We start from the raw sequence: 19,282 nt of genomic DNA on the forward strand, positions 1-19,282 counted from the left end.
TGAACAACACAACAAGCTTATATAATAGACATATCTAGAAAAAAGAAAGGCATATTCCCTTAAACTATTTGCCAATAAAACGTCATTATATAGATATATTTATGATTAAATATATAAATATACTTATGATTAAATGATAATAAATTATTGCATATTCAATGTAGTAATACTTAGAAAAACATATTTCCATGAATGTAGATATTAGGAATGAGGAAAAGCTTAAAACTTAGTGACATAAAAATTCAAGCCAAGAAATTATGGAAGAAACAAAATAGACCTGAAGATGGTAAAAACAGATAATAATAAAAATAAGTATGAAATTAAAAAAATAGAAAATGTTACAGTAGAGAACACCAGCTAGTTCAAAGCTGATTCTTTAAAAAGGTTAGTAAAATAGTCAAGTCTGGAAAATCTTTTTCAAAGAAAAAGAGAAAGAGAATGCACAAATAAACGATATTAGGAATTTTAAAATGGAATATAATTAGTGATAGATACATGTTTATGTATGTATCAGATTTGCTAGATACACCATCTACAAAAAATAATTTAAGTTACTACATTCCAGAAAAAACATTTTGAAAATACAAACTTCAAAATATTCAACTCAGAATAGCAACAAAAAATAAAAAGTGCCTAGGAATAAATCAATCATAAGATCGGAGAAACTATGTGGAGAAAAGTATAATATTTTACCAATAGATATCGAAGAAAATAAGTATATATGAAGAACTTAAAATTAATGGAGACAATAAAAAATAAAATAAAATTAATGGAGGTAATAATTGACTCTGATATATTTAGAAAGTTTATAGATGACAAGGTTGGCATTGTAGGTAAGTCAAAGACAGAGAGAGAAAGAGAGAGAGAGAGAGGGGGAAAAAAAGCTTTAAAATCATCTGGAATAAAAGAAAGTAGAATATTTAAAAAATTTTGGAGTGAGAACAAAAATGCCAAAGGAAATGATTAATACATTTGACTGCTAAAACTAAAAATGTCTGGTAGCAAAAGACAATAAAAATGAAAAGACTGGGGCAGTCTGGAAGAAGATATTTGGAATGAAAAAAATTAACCAAGATTAACATTCAAATTAGATTTTTGAAACTACAAACCAAGAAGTAAAAGAAAACCACCAAGTAGAAAAATAGAAAAAGATATGAAAAGACAATTCACAGAAGAGGAAACACAAATGGCCAATAAACACATGAAAAAATGCTCAGCCTCACCAGAAATCAGTAAAATGCAAATTAAAGTCACAAAGAGATACCATTTCTCAGTCCTCAGACTGGGAAAAATCTAAATAGTCCAACAATAACAGATGGGAGTGAAGATAGGGAGCAACAGAATTTCTTTTTGTGGATGAGGAAATATAAATACTTTTAACCATGCTGGAGAGTACTTTGTTATTATCTGTGGATTTGAGATGTATATAGTTTATGTCTCAGCAATTGCATTCCTAAACATATATCCTACAGATTAAGGAGATTTGTACAACAATAATCATGGCAGCTTTGTGCATTATAGCAAATACCGGGAAAAATTAAATGTTATCAATAGGAGAATGAGTGGGTAAACTGTAGTGTGTCTACCAAAAGTAATACAAACGTCAGTAAAAAATGAGTCAACATGAGTTAACATACACTTTTGGATGGCTCTCCAAACAAATATTCTGTTGGGAGGGAAACAGAAAGCCATCAAGGCATTTACCAGTCTCCTATGAGTCACAGAAAGTTTAGTAGCCCTAAAGAGTATGCTATATACGGTTTAGGATACATACATATGTAGTAAAGTACAAAGAAATTCTTAGTGAGGGTAAAAACTAAATCCATCATAGAGATAACTCTATGATGTAGGTTGGGGAATATATTTTGGGAGTTGAGGAAGCTTTAATTGTACTTGTAACATGGGTATTGAATACACAGTTGTTGATGTTATTATTTATGCCTTTCTGTGTGTCAGAATGATTTAACTTTTTTTCTCAAAAGGATACAGATTTTTAAATAAATCTAGTCTAGTTTGATGCTTTTATGGATGTACAGTTGGCTCTGTATTCGTGGGTCTCTCATCTGAAGATTCAACCAACTGCAGATTGAAAATATTTGGAAAAAATTCCAGAAATTTCTAAAAAGCAAAACTTGAATTTGCCCTGCTCCAGCAACTATTTACATACCATTCACATTTCATTTACAACTATTTACATATCATTTACATTGTATTAGGTATTATGAGTAATCTAAAGATGACTTAAAGTATATGGATCCATGTCATAGATTATAGGGAAATACTATGCCATTTCATATATAGGACTTGAGCATCTACAAATTTTGGAATCCAAGGGGAGGTGTCCTGGAACCAATTCCCCAAAGATGTGGGTACAGAGGAGCTACTGTATATGTGTGATGGATTGATTCATTGATTGATTGATTAAGTGGTAACTAAGGTCCAGAGGGAGGAAATAACTTAATCAATGATATCTAACTAGTTAATGACAGAATTAAGCAACAGTAAGAGAGTAAAATGTTTAGCCCCTTTTTGCAATTAGGAGAATTGATTCTGAGAGACATTTAATAGACTGTCTTAGGGTTACAGAATCAGAAAATAGAACAATAAAAGGTAAGCATGATATATCTGAATTTTCAAATCAGGTAAAAGCTAAGCATGATATATCTGAATTTCCAGATAGAACTTACCTGATCTGAAAATGTCCACTAGCAGATTCTGATATATTATTTCCCTCCAGTGGAGGAAGGGCTTAAGGGGAAATATTTCTACCCATGGAATTGAACAATAACTTTACCTTTAGTTCAGAGAAGCTGTAAAAATATTTTTGTTATTGTTATGTGTTATGTGCTGCGTATGTGTAAAGTGTGTGTGTGTGTGTGTGTGTGTGTGTGTATGTGTGTGTGTGTTGTCTGCATATAGATTTTCTAAGTTGATGGCAGAGAAAGTCATTAGCTATAAATATTCAATTTAAGGGGAGAGAGGGTGACAAATGTATAATGTTAAGTAAAATCTACCTGTCAAGGCAGAAGTCCAGAGGGCCAGAGGGTACAGTGTGGCCCCACAGGTAGTTGAGAGAATGGACCTCCCATTGTGTGGATTTGTACTTAAAATTGTCCTGGCACTTTTATGTTATTTCACGTGTCAAACAATGACCCGGTGAGAGAATGAAAATTTTAGGAGTTGAGCAGTTTCACCAAGATCGCTTTCACTTTGTTTATTTTTTAGATGTTGCACAGCTTCTTTTGAATCGTCTTACAAATCCAGGTAAGCTACTCAGGATTGTCTTGATGTCTGAGAGATCTCCTTCCTTCAAGTGTATCAGGTGAGCTATCCACCTTCTTTTGTTTTTATAAATAGAGATGGAGATGGATGGGCAAAAAACACACTTGTTTTGGGGTTCTTTGAATCTCTCAGGCAAAATTATAGGGACAGCAGAAATTATGTAGAACTTACTTAAATTTTTTAAAATATTAAAACTCCCCCAAATTATGTAAACCTAGTAAACCTAGCATGATCTCTGGAATGAATAAAACAAACATGGAAGGAAAAGAATCAGTTTGGTGGTTGTATTTAATGTTTTGAGGGACCTCCATACTCTTTTCCGTGCTGGCTGCACCAATTTGCATTCCCACCAACAGTGCACAAGGGTTCCCTTTTCTCCACATCCTCACCAACAGTTGCTATTTCTTGTCTTTGTGATAATAGTCATTCTAACAGATGTGGGGTAATACCTCACTGTGCTTTTGATTTGCACTTCCCTGATGATTAGTTATGTTGAGGACCTTTTTATATACCTGTTGGCCATTTGTATGTCTTCTCTGGAAAAATGTGACTTCTGAGTGTGTACCTGAAGGAAACAAAATCACTGTCTTGAAGGGATGTCTCCCACCGCAATGTCCACTGTAGCATGATTCATAAATAGCTAAGAAATGGAAACAACCTAAATGTCCTTCAGCAGATGAAAAGATAAAGGAAATGGTATATGTATTTACCGTAAAAAAGAAGGAAATTCTGCCATTTGTGACACCGTGTATGGACCTTAAGGGCATTATGCTACGTGCAGAAAGACAGAGAAAGACATATATGATCTCTCTTACTTATATGTGGAATCTAAAAACGTTGAACTCACAGAAACAGAGTAGAAATGGTGGTTGCCAGGGCTGCGGGGAGGAGGAGGCATGGGGAAGTGGGGAGATGTTGGTCAAAGAGTACAAATCTCCACTTACAAGATAAATAAGTTCTGAAGATCTAACATACAGCGTGGTGACTATAGTTAAAAAAAACGGTATTGTACACTTGAAATTTGCTGAGAGAATAGATCTTAAATGTTCTCACCACAAAGAAAAAAACAAAAGGTAACGATGTGAGATGATGGATGTTTTAACTAACTGTATTGTGGTAGTAATTTCACAATATATATGTATATATGAAATCATCACATTGTACACCTTAAATTTATACAATTTATTTGTCAATTATACCTCAGTACAGCTATAAAAAAAATCAATTTGCCCTTGGGTTCTTACTAGTCTTCAGAGAAAAGCTACCTAGGCTTAGCCTGGTAGAGAAAGTGAAGGGTGATGATATATAAGGGCCATGCCAGCTGTAGTTGTGACAGCATCTCTACTAAAAAGATGAGTGGGTCTCTGCTCAAGGGAGAATGTCCTATAACTTTTAAGAAGAACACTGGAAATTTACATGTAACAGCTGGTGTAAATACAAAGAAGAAAGTCCGTCAGAAAACTCCTTGCTTCCCATGAAGGTCCTCCTTCATTGGGGCACCTGTCAAGGGAATGTCTAGAGTTGTATGTATCTTACAGGAAGAGCACCTCGACTTAGAACCAGTAATGAAGCCATTGAATATATGGGCCTTGAATTAGCAAAAAGATCCAGAATTATGGATTTAGGAAGCTTCAGCCTATGCGTGGTCATCGAAACCATAGTTAATGCAGAGATCATAAAAATCAGAACAGTGACTACAGAGACTTTAAGAACACCATCATTTAAGTTGAGATCATCAAGTAGGAACTTTTAAGGAGATAGAAAAGAAAGTGACATGGCAAAAGCTGAGCCAAAAATATATGAGAAAGAAAGCATGAATAGTATTTTCCAGGGCTTTGAAGGGCACACGTAGTATAAAACGTCTATTTCTAATGGATCTGCCTTGTGGATGCCAACCAGTGACTTCAGTGGTGGCAGGTTCAGTGGAGTGATGGGCAGTGAGGACTTGTATATAGAAGAGGTAGGTTCTTTTTTCAATAAGTAAATTGCTCTAACCATTAAGGCAAGGAGAGGGGTAGTGATTGGAGAACTACGGAAGAGGTAAGTTTAATAAAGGAATACTTTTACAAGGATAAGTTAGGTGTAAGGAAACCAAGAGAAACTAAGAGAGCAGATGCAAGGATCCCAGGGCAAGTAAGATAATGGCATCGAGAGAGAAAGAGAGAGAGGATTGTGTGAAGAGTGTGACCTGACATTACCTATGACCTTTTTAGTTGAGGGATGTTGCCAGTATCCAAGGTGATCCTCCAGGGAGGGGGAAACGGGGTTAAATCCCTGATCCCATTCTGCTCTCTCCCTTTCCTCTCTTTTGCTGGTGTTCCCCATTCAAAAGAAGGCACCCTGGTGGCGCAGTGGTTGAGAGTCCGCCTGCTGATGCAGGGGACACAGGTTCGTGCCCCGGTCCGGGAAGATCCCACATGCCGCGGAGCGGCTGGGCCCGTGAGCCATGGCCGCTGGGCCTGCGCGTCCGGAGCCTGTGCTCCACAACGGGAGAGGCCGCAACAGTGAGAGGCCCGCGTACGGCAAAAAAAAAAAAAAAAAAAAAAAAAAAAGGAAGCAGAGGGCAAGGAATCTTTTGTTGATGTCCATATTGGCCGAAGGAGAAGAATGGAGGGTGGATTTGAACGGACAGATAGAACATCTAACAGATGGAGGAACAGTTTCGTGCTACAGGTGGACCTGTGCTGTTTTCCTCACTCACATGTAAAGAGAATTTTCTCCATTCAAGGAAAACTAATGGGATCAGTCAGCTCTCCAGACAACAGTAATGAAGAATTTGATCTGCAAGACTAGAAATATTCCCATGACAATGAAAAATATAAACACATTTCAATTTATAATACTGGAAATGTTCAAGGAAGTGAACACTCTATGATACACAGTAAAATATGCCATAAAACTGTATATTATTAATAATGTGTAGACTATTATTATGATACTCGATTAAAGAAAAAAATAATATGATGTCAGAGTTTTAAAAATCATCTTTTTCTGTTGTTGTTCTGAAGAAATGGAAAGCAGAGAAGCTTGGAGATTTACCAGGACCAAGTCTTTCACAGTCAACAATTGGCTCTTAAACTTGAAAAATATTTGGAGCATGTGTTTTTCTTTGCTTGTTAGTTTCCCACACTACAGATTTCCTAGACTTTGCTAGGCTAATCCAAGTGCCTGGTTCCTTTCTCCCTCAGCATCCTTATGCATTTCCTCTGTGGATCAAATTCCCCGTCTAAATTAGTACACATTTTTCTTGAAGGAAGAACCAAATAAAAAAGAATGAAAAAGGTCCAGCATTTCTTAGCATTATTTGAGACAAACAATTCTAGTATTATTCATTTCAGTTTGTTAATTTAAAAATCACGACAGAGCTGTATGAAAGAATTAATAAATTCACAGTGTTTTTTGTTTGTTTGTTCATTTTGCGTGGTAAGAACACAATGTAAGATCTGCCCCTTTATCAAACTTTTAAGTGTATGATATGGTACTGTTAACTAGAGGCACTATACTTTTCAGTAGATCTCTAGGACTTATTCTTCTTGCGTAACTGAAATTTTGTGCCTTTTGACTAATACCTCCCCATATCCCCCTGCCCCCAGTCCCTGGCAACTACCATGCTATTCTCTGCTATAATAAGAATAAGAAGTGAATAAGGCAGGAGGAAACCTTTGGAGGTGATGGATATGTTTATGGCATGGTTGTGGTGATGGTTTCATCGGTGTATACTTATCTCCAAACTGATCAAGTTGTATACATTAAATATGTACAACTTTTTGTAAGTCAACTATATTTCAAAAAAGTGGTTTTAAAAAATGTTAAGTTTGAGTTTTAAAACCTTAATTAAATTTACTAATTTGTTGATGTTTTGGTAATGGAGGTATTTTGCTTGGGGTCATTTAGGAATAAACCAGGGTTTAGAGAAAGAAGTGGGTAAACTCTTTCAAAGGAGTTTTACTGTTTTCCTTCTTCCAAACTTTGTTTACCTAAAGAAGTAAAAGTAGGTAGGAAAGCCTAGGTTGTATGGGGCAAGGAGAGGTGAGGAACGGAGTGTGGAGTGAAAACCCTGGGGAAGTCCATTGGGTCTTTATCGGCCATTGGTTCACTAGACATTATAGAAGAATAGAGCCCTTCAGGAAGTACAGATAAAGGCAGGTGGCGTCTAAACCAGAATCTGGACCACAGACTGATGAAGAGAGGGCAGAGGTGACCTTCAAGGGGCTTTTCTTTTGAAGTGGCCAGTGAAGCTGCTTCGTCTGGGGATGGCTCTCTTGAGCTTCTCATTTGTTTTTGGGGGGAATGGTTTAGCAGTATAAAGGGATTTCTAGAAGCATTGACTTCTGTCCTAACCTACATGTTTATGAGAAGTTTCTCTGGGAAGTCTTAGCCCTTGATGTATACTTACCCTCACTTTAATGAAGCATCAGTTGCAGAATATATTTATACTTCCTGAGCTTCATCACTTACATTCACGTATAGACTCAGTAGAGAACATTAGGCAACACTGTTATTAAACAGGTAAGATGGTGTTGATTTGTTATACTTCTAATCAACAACGATGTAGAAAAGAATTTGAGAATATTTTTCTTGATGGTGGTGGATGGGTAAGCAATGAATGTTCACTGTTGTCAGGATTAAGTGCAAACCCTTTCTCCAAAAGGTCCTACCATAGATGCTTTAGATCTTTGTCTCGGATCAATAACTATGCAATTGTAGCATACATCTAAATGAGACCTTTACATTTGTAGGAGAATCACCAATTTTACAGGGGACTTTAAAAAATACCTTAAGTTTGTAATCATTCAGTCAATTGAATGCACAAGCTATTTGCCAAGAGGGTTTGGGGTCTTGCTTATACAGAAGCGAGCAAGCAAATTCCCTGCGCTCACGGAACTTACCACTGACTGCTTAGTAGTACAACCAACTGGCGGAAAAGCACACCTTTTCAGTTTTCCTCAGGAAACTTGTACCTCAAGTGTGCCCAACACAATTGGCACATACACAGAAAATTAGTCCTTCATTGCCCAAACAATAGTGCAGAACCGCCTCCTGTTGAAAAGTCTAAACTTGTTTCTAATTGGCATTGGATGTAGGAAAAGTTTTTCTTTGTTTATCTCACGTCCCTCTTTGGAAGTCTTTTCCTTAGAATCTGGAATCTATCCTAAACTTAAGTATCAACTATAATTCCATAAAAGCTTCAGGGACAGATCCTTCTGGAGCTATTACATTTTTAAAGTGACTTTTCAGACAACAACAAAAAATTTTTTAAACCTATGTATCAAAATCACAAGAAATAAAGTAAGACAATCTTTTTTTTTTTTTTTTTTTTATTTTGCGGTACGCGGGCCTCTCACTGTTGTGGCCTCTCCCGTTGCGGAGCACAGGCTCCGGACGCGCAGGCTCAGCGGCCATGGCTCACAGGCCCAGCCGCTCCGCGGCATGTGAGATCTTCCCGGACCGGGGCACGAATCCGTGTACCCTGCATCGGCAGGTGGACTCTCAACCACTGCGCCACCAGGGAAGCCCTAAGACAATCTTTTGATGGGCAGTTTGTGGTTGATATTTTTGGTTTAAGGACCTGCCTTAGTTAATTTATCACCAAATAGTTCCAAATTAGCAGGAACCTTCTCCAACGTTCACTTTGTTTTGGTGTTACTGAGTCTATAACATCAAATCAATAAATTTTTTGTACCCGTGGCATGTTTGAATGCCCTTAAAGTGCCCTTCGCATTTTTCAAAGGCTGGTAGAAACTCCAGTCAGGTAACAAAAATAAGCTAATGACATTTCATTCTAATTAACAATGAACGCGTTCTTAAAATTAGGACTTTGATTTTCGACACTCCAGTCGCATCGACCCTTCCCTCTCTTCTCAAGTTTGTCCTTAGAAACTTTGTTGAATAGCAGGATTTAATAAAGACTTTGGGTAAAAAACATTCTAAGCAGGATATCTCTTTAGCATTTCAATTCAAGAGTATTTATCAACAGTAATTTCTATTTTTGTAAATGTGAGATCGTGTGAGTTTATAAGACAGAGTTGTCTATTTATTACAGTGAGATTATTCATGTTCTCCCATGACAAGAAGAGGCAAAAGGCTAATAATTTATCTGTTTACTCCCTGTATTTACTTTGAGAACAGTAACGCTTCCAGCGCTGATTCATGTGTGTCAAAGTGATTTCTGTTAAATATTTACATGTTATGTACACAGAAGCTTCAATTTCCAGAGTACAAGTAATCTACTAAAATAAAGATATATTGATATTTTTATAATGCAAGTCCCATGAATCCACATTAATTAAAACAAAAACCAGACTGAATTAAGATGTTTCCGTTTTAGGAAAAGTTTAAACGAAGCCAGTCTCATTACTGCCACACACACATGCCTTAGAGAAATACAACTATTACTGGTCAAAGTCTTGAGATTATGTAGTTAAATAAACAGGTAGGAATGAGCTAGAGTCAAAATACATCCAGAATCTGAAAATGATTCAAGAAAAAAAATCTAAAATAAGGTGTTAGCATTTCAAATCCTGCTTTGAAAATGTATGTTCTCTCACAGTCAAAAATACATTTTATCAAAGCTTTAGTAGCTTTAAGCTTGCGCACACCTCATCCCAGAAAATCATGCATTGTAAAATGTGGAATCTTCAGATTTTTCGTAATTCAATGATTTTCATGTGGATGATATTTTTAACACTTATAAGTATCGTTTGGGACTCTTAAAACTTCACACAAAACCATTTTATTTATTTGCTTGGATTCCTTGGACGGCTTCATGAACTGAAATGTATGTGATACCTGGCACTGTATTAGGTTAGCACATCTCAAAGTTGTATTTATGCTAAACGTGAACTTGCACAGCTATTTGTACATATTTCCCTATGTGGCAGAAGAAAAGACAGCATAGGCTTTAGATAAGTATTGATATCTTGACAGGAGTAGAGTGTACTGCTCCATTCCCTTTGGATGTAAACCCTAGAAATTCCCTTGAATCAGCATATCTACAAATCCATGTTCCCCCGAATAAAATTTGTGGCTCATGACTCACTTTCTACTCAGAGTACTTGCCTTTTCAGTACTAAAGGGTGGACTGCAGTCATGGCCTCAAGTTTACACCTTGCCCTGTCTCTGTGCCCTTTGTCAGGTTGCTTTGCAGTTCCTCCCACTAAAGGGTTAGAAAGTATTTTTTCAGCCTGTAATTCTGAGTTCGACTGTGTGACTTGCTTTGTCCGCTGGAGTCAGGTGGAAGTGGCAGCAGGTCTGTCCTGAGCCCAAGACTAGAGATCTAGAATGCTTCTACTTGCTCTTCTGCTTCTCTGCCATCACTTTAGGGACCCGTCTGGGCTGGTCTGCTGGAGGCTGAGAAGTACCTGAGGCACATCAGCAGAGGCCAGTCCCGATGAGCAGATCTGCCAGCTCACCCCCAGAACACATAAGCCCAGCCTTTATACACAGAGCTGCTTAGAGACACCCAGCTGATTTCAGCCATTTGAACATTAAATGCTCACTGTTATATGCTACTGAGATTTTACGTTTTGTTGTTTCACTGCAAAAATTAACTACTACAGCCTGATAGGAAAATTCATTCCATTGGAAGCAGGAAATGCAGTGGTTTTTCAAAACAGAGCCCTTCCACCTCTTGTCAGAATCATTTTAGTGTGCATTTTGGAATGTAGATGCCTAGGTTACATCTCAGACCCACTGAGTCAGAATCCTTGGGAAGAGGTATCTGAAAATAGAAATATAACCCACTAATGGTCGTATAAAAGTCATGTTGTCTTCTTGCAACCGTAGACAGATTTACTGGCAAAAACAGATAAGGCAGATGAATTAGGTCCTGGGCTAAAATTTGCAGTGACCTAAGTTTCTTGATACCTTTATATTATAAGAAAGTTATTTTCAGTCTTTTTTTTCCTGCATAAAAAGGGTGTGGTGGGGCTTCCCTGGTGGTGCAGTGGTTGAGAGTCCGCCTGCCAATGCAGGGGACACGGGTTCATGCCCCGGTCTGGGAAGATCCCACATGCCACGGAGCGGCTGGGCCCGTGAGCCATGGCCGCTGAGCCTGCACGTCCAGAGCCTGTGCTCCGCAACGGGAGAGGCCACAACAGCGAGAGGCCCGCGTACCGCAAAAAAAAAAAAAAAAAAAAAAAAAAGGGTGTGGTGAGTTCTAGCTTTTATAACCATACATATAACCTCAAGATAGTCTTAGATAAATTTACTTTCTTTTTCTTTTTTCTTCTGGGTGGGATCCGTAAAAACCATTTGGATCAAGTAACTGAAGAGTCTAGAAATAGATCTTCAGGTATACAGCAAAATCCAAATGATTAAACAATATCTTTAGAAATATATCTCTATCTCTCAGCTGTATTTTTTTCTCTCTGTGGTCTTTCACTTTTAGGTCAGTTATTTCCAGTCAATTTTGAAAGTAGTCTCCAACATCTCTGGGCTTACATCCTGCTTGCTTAGTAATCTCAGTAAATATATGGATCTTCTTTTCCTATTTCACCAAAAGTTGTAGGGATAATGCTTACTGTTCTAATTTAAATCAAATGATCATTCCTTATACCTGCTGGCTAAAAGGATGGAATAACTTATTGGCCAGGCATGCATCACATTCCCACTCTTTGGAGATATGGGATGGTTGGATCCCAACAATTCCATATGGATTAAAAGTGAGGTGGATGAGCTTAACCAAAAGAAAATCAAGCTGTTATACCAGAAACTGAGGGACTACATAAAAGGAGATCAAAAACAACAGGTGTCAACCATAATTTAATGAATTAATTATTCATAGCTTTCTCAATAAACTTTAAGGGCATATATTTTTTAAAAGCCTCGTATATGATTACTTTGGGGGAGGGCATAAGGAAAAGCACAAAAATATTATGAAGTTGAGTCAAGCCCTAGGGATACTCACTATCAATACAAAATTTGATTCAGTTAAAAACTGACACAATGTTCCTACCCTCAAAGGAAGCTTATCAAGCACGTATTAGAAAAAATTCTCTTTTTTAAGACACAATGAAAATAACCTATTTGGAACATAAAACTATCCTGATACATGAATACTCTGAATTTGTAACATGGACATAAAATACAATAATCTATACCATCAAAATATCAATTTTAGTGAAAACAAAAATGTATTTAAGGATTAGATTTAAATTTGTTCCTGTGGTTACATATTCCAGATGTTTACATTTATTACTTATTTGTTTATAAATACAGATCTGTAATTAACTGAGAAATTTGTTCTTTACATTTCACTCTATATTTATGGCTATGTGTGCCAAACTTGCCTTCCTAGAATACTATGTAATTCTTTTGTTCCACAAGGCGGTAACATCCACCAGATGGTATAAGTACATAAAGCCCAGATGTCAATATTTTCAAAACTTCATCTTTAATGAGTGGAGATGAACATGAACATGCATTACATGATGGTTAGTGTTCAATATTATTCACATTCCGGGTGGAAAGCTGAGAATGTTCTCTACTATTAAACTTGCTGTCCATTTAAAATCATGGAAAATGAGGTAGGATAGTATATAGGTAAAATCTTTTTGCCTGAAATGTATTAAGGATCATTGTAAATACTGAATTAAGGTATAAAAAGTCATCTGCAGAAGTGCAACAGTAAGATGACATTATTTAACAGAAACATATGTGGAAACATTTGGGAGCCTCAACATAAGACTTCATGGGATGCGACTTGAAAAAATAAAAGTTAATGTGATGACGAGGAAGATAAATTCAGGAGATGACAGTCTTGTTCTAGTATGCCCTAACATGAAAACAAATGGGGAATTCTGTGAAGTTCTAGGCAATAAGCACTACATGGAAAAATGACAAATAGGAATTCACCCAGAAAATAGCAGCTGTGTCATATGGGGAATGCTTATTACAAATGGAAATATTTAAGTTGGAGCAAAGAAGATTTAGAAGAGAAAAAGCACTGTCACAAGCCTGCCATATGGAAGAATCTGTGAAAGTAATGGAGGGCAAATTTCCCATTAACATAAACTATAACATCCTAACATTCATGTTGATTCAAAATGGAACTTTTCTTGGAGACTTGTAAGTTTCCAGCACTAGGGATGTTCATGCAGACCTGGAACTGTAAAGTCAGATAGCAGGTGTTCTATAATATTTTTGGAATGAATAAGTGAAGAGAGGGAAGATAATTTAAATTTATTGAGCACCTACTTTTTCTCCTGTCTAAAAAACAGTCATATAATTTATTCAACAATCCCTTCCACTGCAAATATAACCTTCATTTTACTGATTAGAAAACTGATGCCCAGAGGCTAACTTAACAAAGATCACAAATAAGTGGAGACCCAGAATTCCTCCAGTGATCTGTCTGGCTCTAATCTGTGCATGCTCTATCTAGGTTTTTTTGTTTTTTTGTTTTTTTAAGAATCAAGGTTGTATAATCCATTGGTTAATATCAATAATATTGGGGTAGAGGCTGATGAAATGCAGATACATGAGCATGTTACAAAATATTTGATATTTGTGAATAGACAAAACTACCTATCATGAAGCCTTTTTTCTGCTGAGGCAAGACAGAAAACAAGATTACTTTAGATAGTGCGAAGCACTATAAAGAAAATGTACATGTAGATTGGTAAATGGAGGATACCTTTACATAGGTGGTCAGGTAAGACCTCTTTGAAGAGGTGAAATATACCTGAAACCTAACTGATGAGAAAGAGTCTGGTGTGCAGGCAGCCACAGAGAAAGAATCCCAGGTTGAAATAACAGAAAGCCATGAGGCGGGCATGAGCTGCAAAAAATCTCTATTATTAAAACTTGGCAAATAAGAGAGATAATTCATGACATGATGTCAGAGAGAAAGTCAGACACCAGATAGACCTTCTGGTCTATGCCACGGTGTCTGAATACTATTCTGTGTCCAGTGGAAAGCCTTACGTGATGTGGGTCACATGCTAAAATTTGGGGAGGATATTTTTGAGATTGACAAGAGTAGAAACAAAGAAATCATCAATAAAAATATTTCAGAAGAATGAGAAAATAATGGAGGCTAACAGTGGAAATGGAGATAAGTGGATAGTTTCCAGCTTATAAAGCCAACTTTACTGAAGTATAAGTTACATAAAATAAAATACACACATTTGAAGTTTTCTGAGTTTTGACACATATATGTACTCTCAGCTACATTTTTGAGGGAACAAAATCAGGAAATAGTAAAATCTCTTGTGTAATAAAAAATACAATTTTTAAAATAAAAATGAAGTTTTAGAAAATAAATTGAGGTTAAACTTCCAGAGTGTAGGACAAATAGACTAGATATATTGACTGAAAAGATGAGGCAAAGAGGATCATTGTGCTTTAAAATATTTTAAAAAGTGAAGAATATAACTGATATAAAATGATATTCCATACGGTTTCATGAGGGCAAATCGAGATAACTTTGAAAGGAACAAAATCCAGGCAACATTAATCTCATCCACAGGACTAATTATTCACAGACAATGCAACAGTGCCTTGAAAACTGAGGAGAAAATTTATTCCAGCCTAGAATTCTATACCCAACCAAACAACTAATCAAATATGAGAGTAAAATAAAGTCATTTTCAGATATGCATAATCTCATAAAATTTCCTTTCTACATACCGTTTCTTTTTGAGAATGACCTTTAGCAAAACATGGAAAAAAATATGGGATTCAGGGAATAGTAGATCCAACCCAGAGTAATAACAAAGGGACTTCTGAGATGGTCAGTTAGGTTGTAGGCCCAGAAAACCAGAATGAGAAGAGTTAATGGAGTTATCTGGGACTCGCCCCTCTGGGGGAAAAAGGGTAGTCTAAAATAGGATTGAAATTTTAGAAAAACTTGAGAATATGATTAAGGTAAGTACAGATTTAAAATATTTTTTGTTGTTGTTAAACTCCACTAATCGACCAATTTCAGAGATTAACTAGACACAACAGAATATAATTATTACCAACTCTGCTGATATAAAAGTTAAATGCATAGTTGACATTATATGTGGAAGGGATAGGAGAGTGGAAGGAAAGGTAGGAGTGAGAAGTTCTTTATTTCACAAAGCAAGAAGTGACACTGTCACTAATGGATCAAGAATAGGTGGTAATAGGGGGTTTCCCTGGTGGCGCAGTGGTTGAGAGCCCACCTGCCGATGCAGGGGACATGGGTTCGTGCCCCGGTCTGGGAAGATCCCACATGCCATGGAGCCGCTGGGCCCATGAGCCATGGCTGCTGAGCCTGCGCGTCCGGAGCCTGTGCTCTGCAATGGGAGACGCCACAACAGTGAGAGGCCTGCGTACTGCAAAAAAAAAAAAAAAAGAATAAGTGGTAACAGGCCTCTTAGATAGCCTCATCCACCAGAGGGAAGACAGTGGAAGCAAGAAGAACTACAATCCTGTAGCCTGTGGAACGAAAACCACATTCACAGAAAGATAGACAAGATGAAGATAGACAAGACAAGGCAGAGGGCTATGTACCAGATGAAGGAACAAGATAAAACCCCAGGAAAAAACTAAATGAAGTGGAGATAGGCAACCTTCCAGAAAAAGAATTCAGAATAATGATAGTGAAGATGATCCAGGACCTCGGAAAAAGAATGGAGGCAAAGATCGAGAAGATGCAAGAAATGTTTAACAAAGACCTAGAAGAATTAAAGAACAAACAAACAGAGATGAACAATACAATAACTGAAATGAAAAATACACTAGAGGGAATCAATAGCAGAATAACTGAGGCAGAAGAACGGAAAAGTGACCTGGAAGACAGAATGGTGGAATTCACAGCTGTGGAACAGAATTAAGAAAAAAGAATGAAAAGAAATGAAGACAGCCTAAGAGACCTCTGGGACAACATTAAACACAACAACATTCGTATTATAGGGGTCCCGAAAGGAGAAGAGAGAGAGAGAAAGGACCCAAGAAAATATTTGAAGAGATTATAGTCAAAAACTTCCCTAACATGGGAAAGGAAATAGCCACCCAAGTCCAGGAAGCACAGAGAATCCCATACAGGATAAACCCAAGGAGAAACACGCCGAGACACATAGTAATCAAATTGGCAAAAATTAAAGACAAAGAAAAATTATTGAAAACAGCTAGGGAAAAACGACAAATAACATACAAGGGAACTCTCGTAAGGTTAACAGTGGATTTCTCAGCAGAAACTCTACAAGTCAGAAGGGACTGGCATGACATATTTAAAGTGATGACAGGGAAGAACCTACAACCAAGATTACTCTACCTGGAAAGGATCTCATTCAGATTCTATGGAGAAATCAAAAGCTTTACAGACAAGCAAAAGCTAAGAGAATTCATCACCACCATACCAGCTCTACAACAAATGCTAAAGGAACTTCTCTAAGTGGGAAACACAAGAGAAGAAAAGGACCTACAAAAACAAACCCAAAACAATTAAGAAAATTGTCATAGGAACATACATATCAATAATTACCTTAACCGTGAATGGATTAAATGCTCCAACCAAAACACACAGGCTCTCTGAATGGATACAAAAACAAGACCCATCTATATGCTGTCTACAAGAGACCCACGTCAGACCTAGGGACACATACATACTGAAACTGAGGGGATGGAAAAAGATATTCCATTCAAATGGAAATCAAAAGAAAGCTGGAGTAGCAATACTCATATCAGATAAAATAGATTTTAAAATAAAGAGTGTTACAAGAGACAAGGAAGAACACAACATAATGATCAAGGGATCAATCCAAGAAGATATAACAATTATAAATATATATGCACCCAACATAAGAGCACCACAATACATAAGGCAACTGCTAACAGCTATAAAAGAGGAAATCGACAGTAACACAGTAATAGTGGAGGACTTTTTTAACACCTCATTTACACCAATGGACAGATCATCCAAATGGGAAATTAATAAGGAAACACAAGCTTTAAATGACACAATAGACTAGATAGATTTAATTGATATTTATAGGACATTCCATCCAAAGACAGCAGATTACCCTTTCTTCTCAAGTGCACACGGAACATTCTCCAGGATAGATCACACCTTGGGTCACAAATCCAGCCTCAGTAAATTTAAGAAAACTGAAATCATATCAAGCATCTTTTCTGACCACAACGCTATGAGATTAGAAATGAATTACAGGGAAAAATCGTGAAAAACACAAACACATGGAGGCTAAACAATACGTTACTAAATAACCAAGAGATCACTGAATAAATCAAAGAGGAAATCAAAAAATACCTAGAGACAAATGACAATGAAAGCACGATGATCCAAAACCTATGGGAAGCAGCAAAAGCAGTTCTAAGAGGGAAGTTTACAGCAATACAGTCCTACCTCAAGAAGCAACAAACATCTCAAATAAACAAGCTAACCTTACCCCTAAAGGAACTAGGGAAGGAAGAACAAACAAAACCCAAAGTTAGTAGAAGGAAAGAAATCATAAAGATCAGAGCAGAAATAAATGAAATAGAAACAAAACAATAGCAAAGATCAATAAAACTAAAAGCTGGTTCTTTGAGAAGATAAAAAAAATTGATAACCCATTAGACAGACTCATCAAGAAAAAGAGGGAGAGGACTCAAATCAATAAAATTAGAAATGAAAAAGGAGAAGTTACAACAGACACGGCAGAAGTACAAAGCATCCTAAGAGACTACTACAAGCAACTCTATGCCAATAAAGATGGACAACCTGGAAGAAATGGACAAATTCTTAGAAAGGTATAACCTTCCAAGACTGAACCAGGAAGAAATAGAAAATATGAACAGACTGATCACAGTAATGAAATTTAAACTGTGATTAAAAATCTTCCAACAAACAGTAGTCCAGGACCAGAAGGCTTCACAGGTGAATTCTATCAAACATTTAGAGAAGAGCTAACACCCATCCTCCTCAAACTCTTCCAAAAAATTGCAGAGGAAGGAATACTCCCAAACTCATTCTATGAGGCCACCATCACCCTGATAACAAAACCAGACAGAGATACTACAAAAAAAGAAAATTACAGACCAATATCACTGTTGAATATAGATGCAAAAATCCTCAAGAAAATATTAGCAAACAGAATCCAACAGTACATTAAAAGGGTCATACACCATGATCAAGTGGGATTTATCCCAGGGATGCAAGGATTCTTCAATATACACAAATCAATCAATGTGATACACCATATTAACAAATCGAAGAATAAAACCCATATGATCAGCTCAATATATGCAGAAAAAGCTTTTGAGAAAATTCAACACCCATTTATGATAAAAACTCTCCAGAAATTGGGCATAGAGGGAACCTACCTCAACATAATAAAGGTCATATACGACAAACCCACAGCAAACATCATTCTCAATGGTGAAAAACTGGAAACATGTCCTCTAAGATCAGGAACAAGAGAAGGATGTCCACTCTCACCACTATTATTCAACATAGTTTTGGAAGTCCTAGCCATGGCAATCAGAGAAGAAAAAGAAATAAAAGGAATACAAATTGGAAAAGAAGAAGTAAAACTGTCACTGTTTGCAGATGACATGATACTATACATAGAGAATCCTAAAGATGCTACCAGAAAACTACGAGAGCTAATCAATGAATTTGGTAAAGTGGCAGGATACAAAATTAATGCACAGAAATCTCTTGCTTTCCTATACACTAATGATGAAAAATCTGAAAGAGAAATTAAGGAAACACTCCCATTTACCATTGCAACAAAAAGAATAAAATACCTAGGAATAAACCTACTGAGGGAGACAAAAGACCTGTATGCAGAAAACTATAAGACACTGATGAAAGAAATTAAAGATGATACAAACAGATGGAGAGATATACCATGTTCTTGGATTGGAAGAATCAATATTGTGAAAATGACTCTACTACCCAAAGCAATCTACGGATTCAATGCAATCCCTGTCAAATTACCAATGACATTTTTTACAGAACTAGAACAAAAAAACCTTGAAATTTGTATGGAGACAGAAAAGACCCCAAATAGCCAAAGCAGTCTTGGGG

The 19,282-nt window shown here is 36.7% G+C and overlaps 1 protein-coding gene across 6 annotated transcripts in view; it reads left to right on the forward strand.

The window, feature by feature from the left end:
- Positions 1-19,282, forward strand: part of LOC307179626 (uncharacterized protein C8orf48) — a 219,028-nt gene that overhangs the window by 42,760 nt on the left and 156,986 nt on the right. For all 6 annotated transcript variants that reach the window (XM_079909031.1, XM_079909033.1, XM_079909034.1 and 3 more), the window contains exon 2: positions 3,226-3,264. The gene's annotated coding sequence lies outside the window, so the exon portion shown is untranslated. The remainder of the gene's footprint in view (positions 1-3,225; positions 3,265-19,282) is intronic.

Source organism: Stenella coeruleoalba (genome assembly GCF_951394435.1).
Source record: "Stenella coeruleoalba genome assembly, chromosome: 21".
NCBI lineage: Eukaryota > Metazoa > Chordata > Mammalia > Artiodactyla > Delphinidae > Stenella > Stenella coeruleoalba.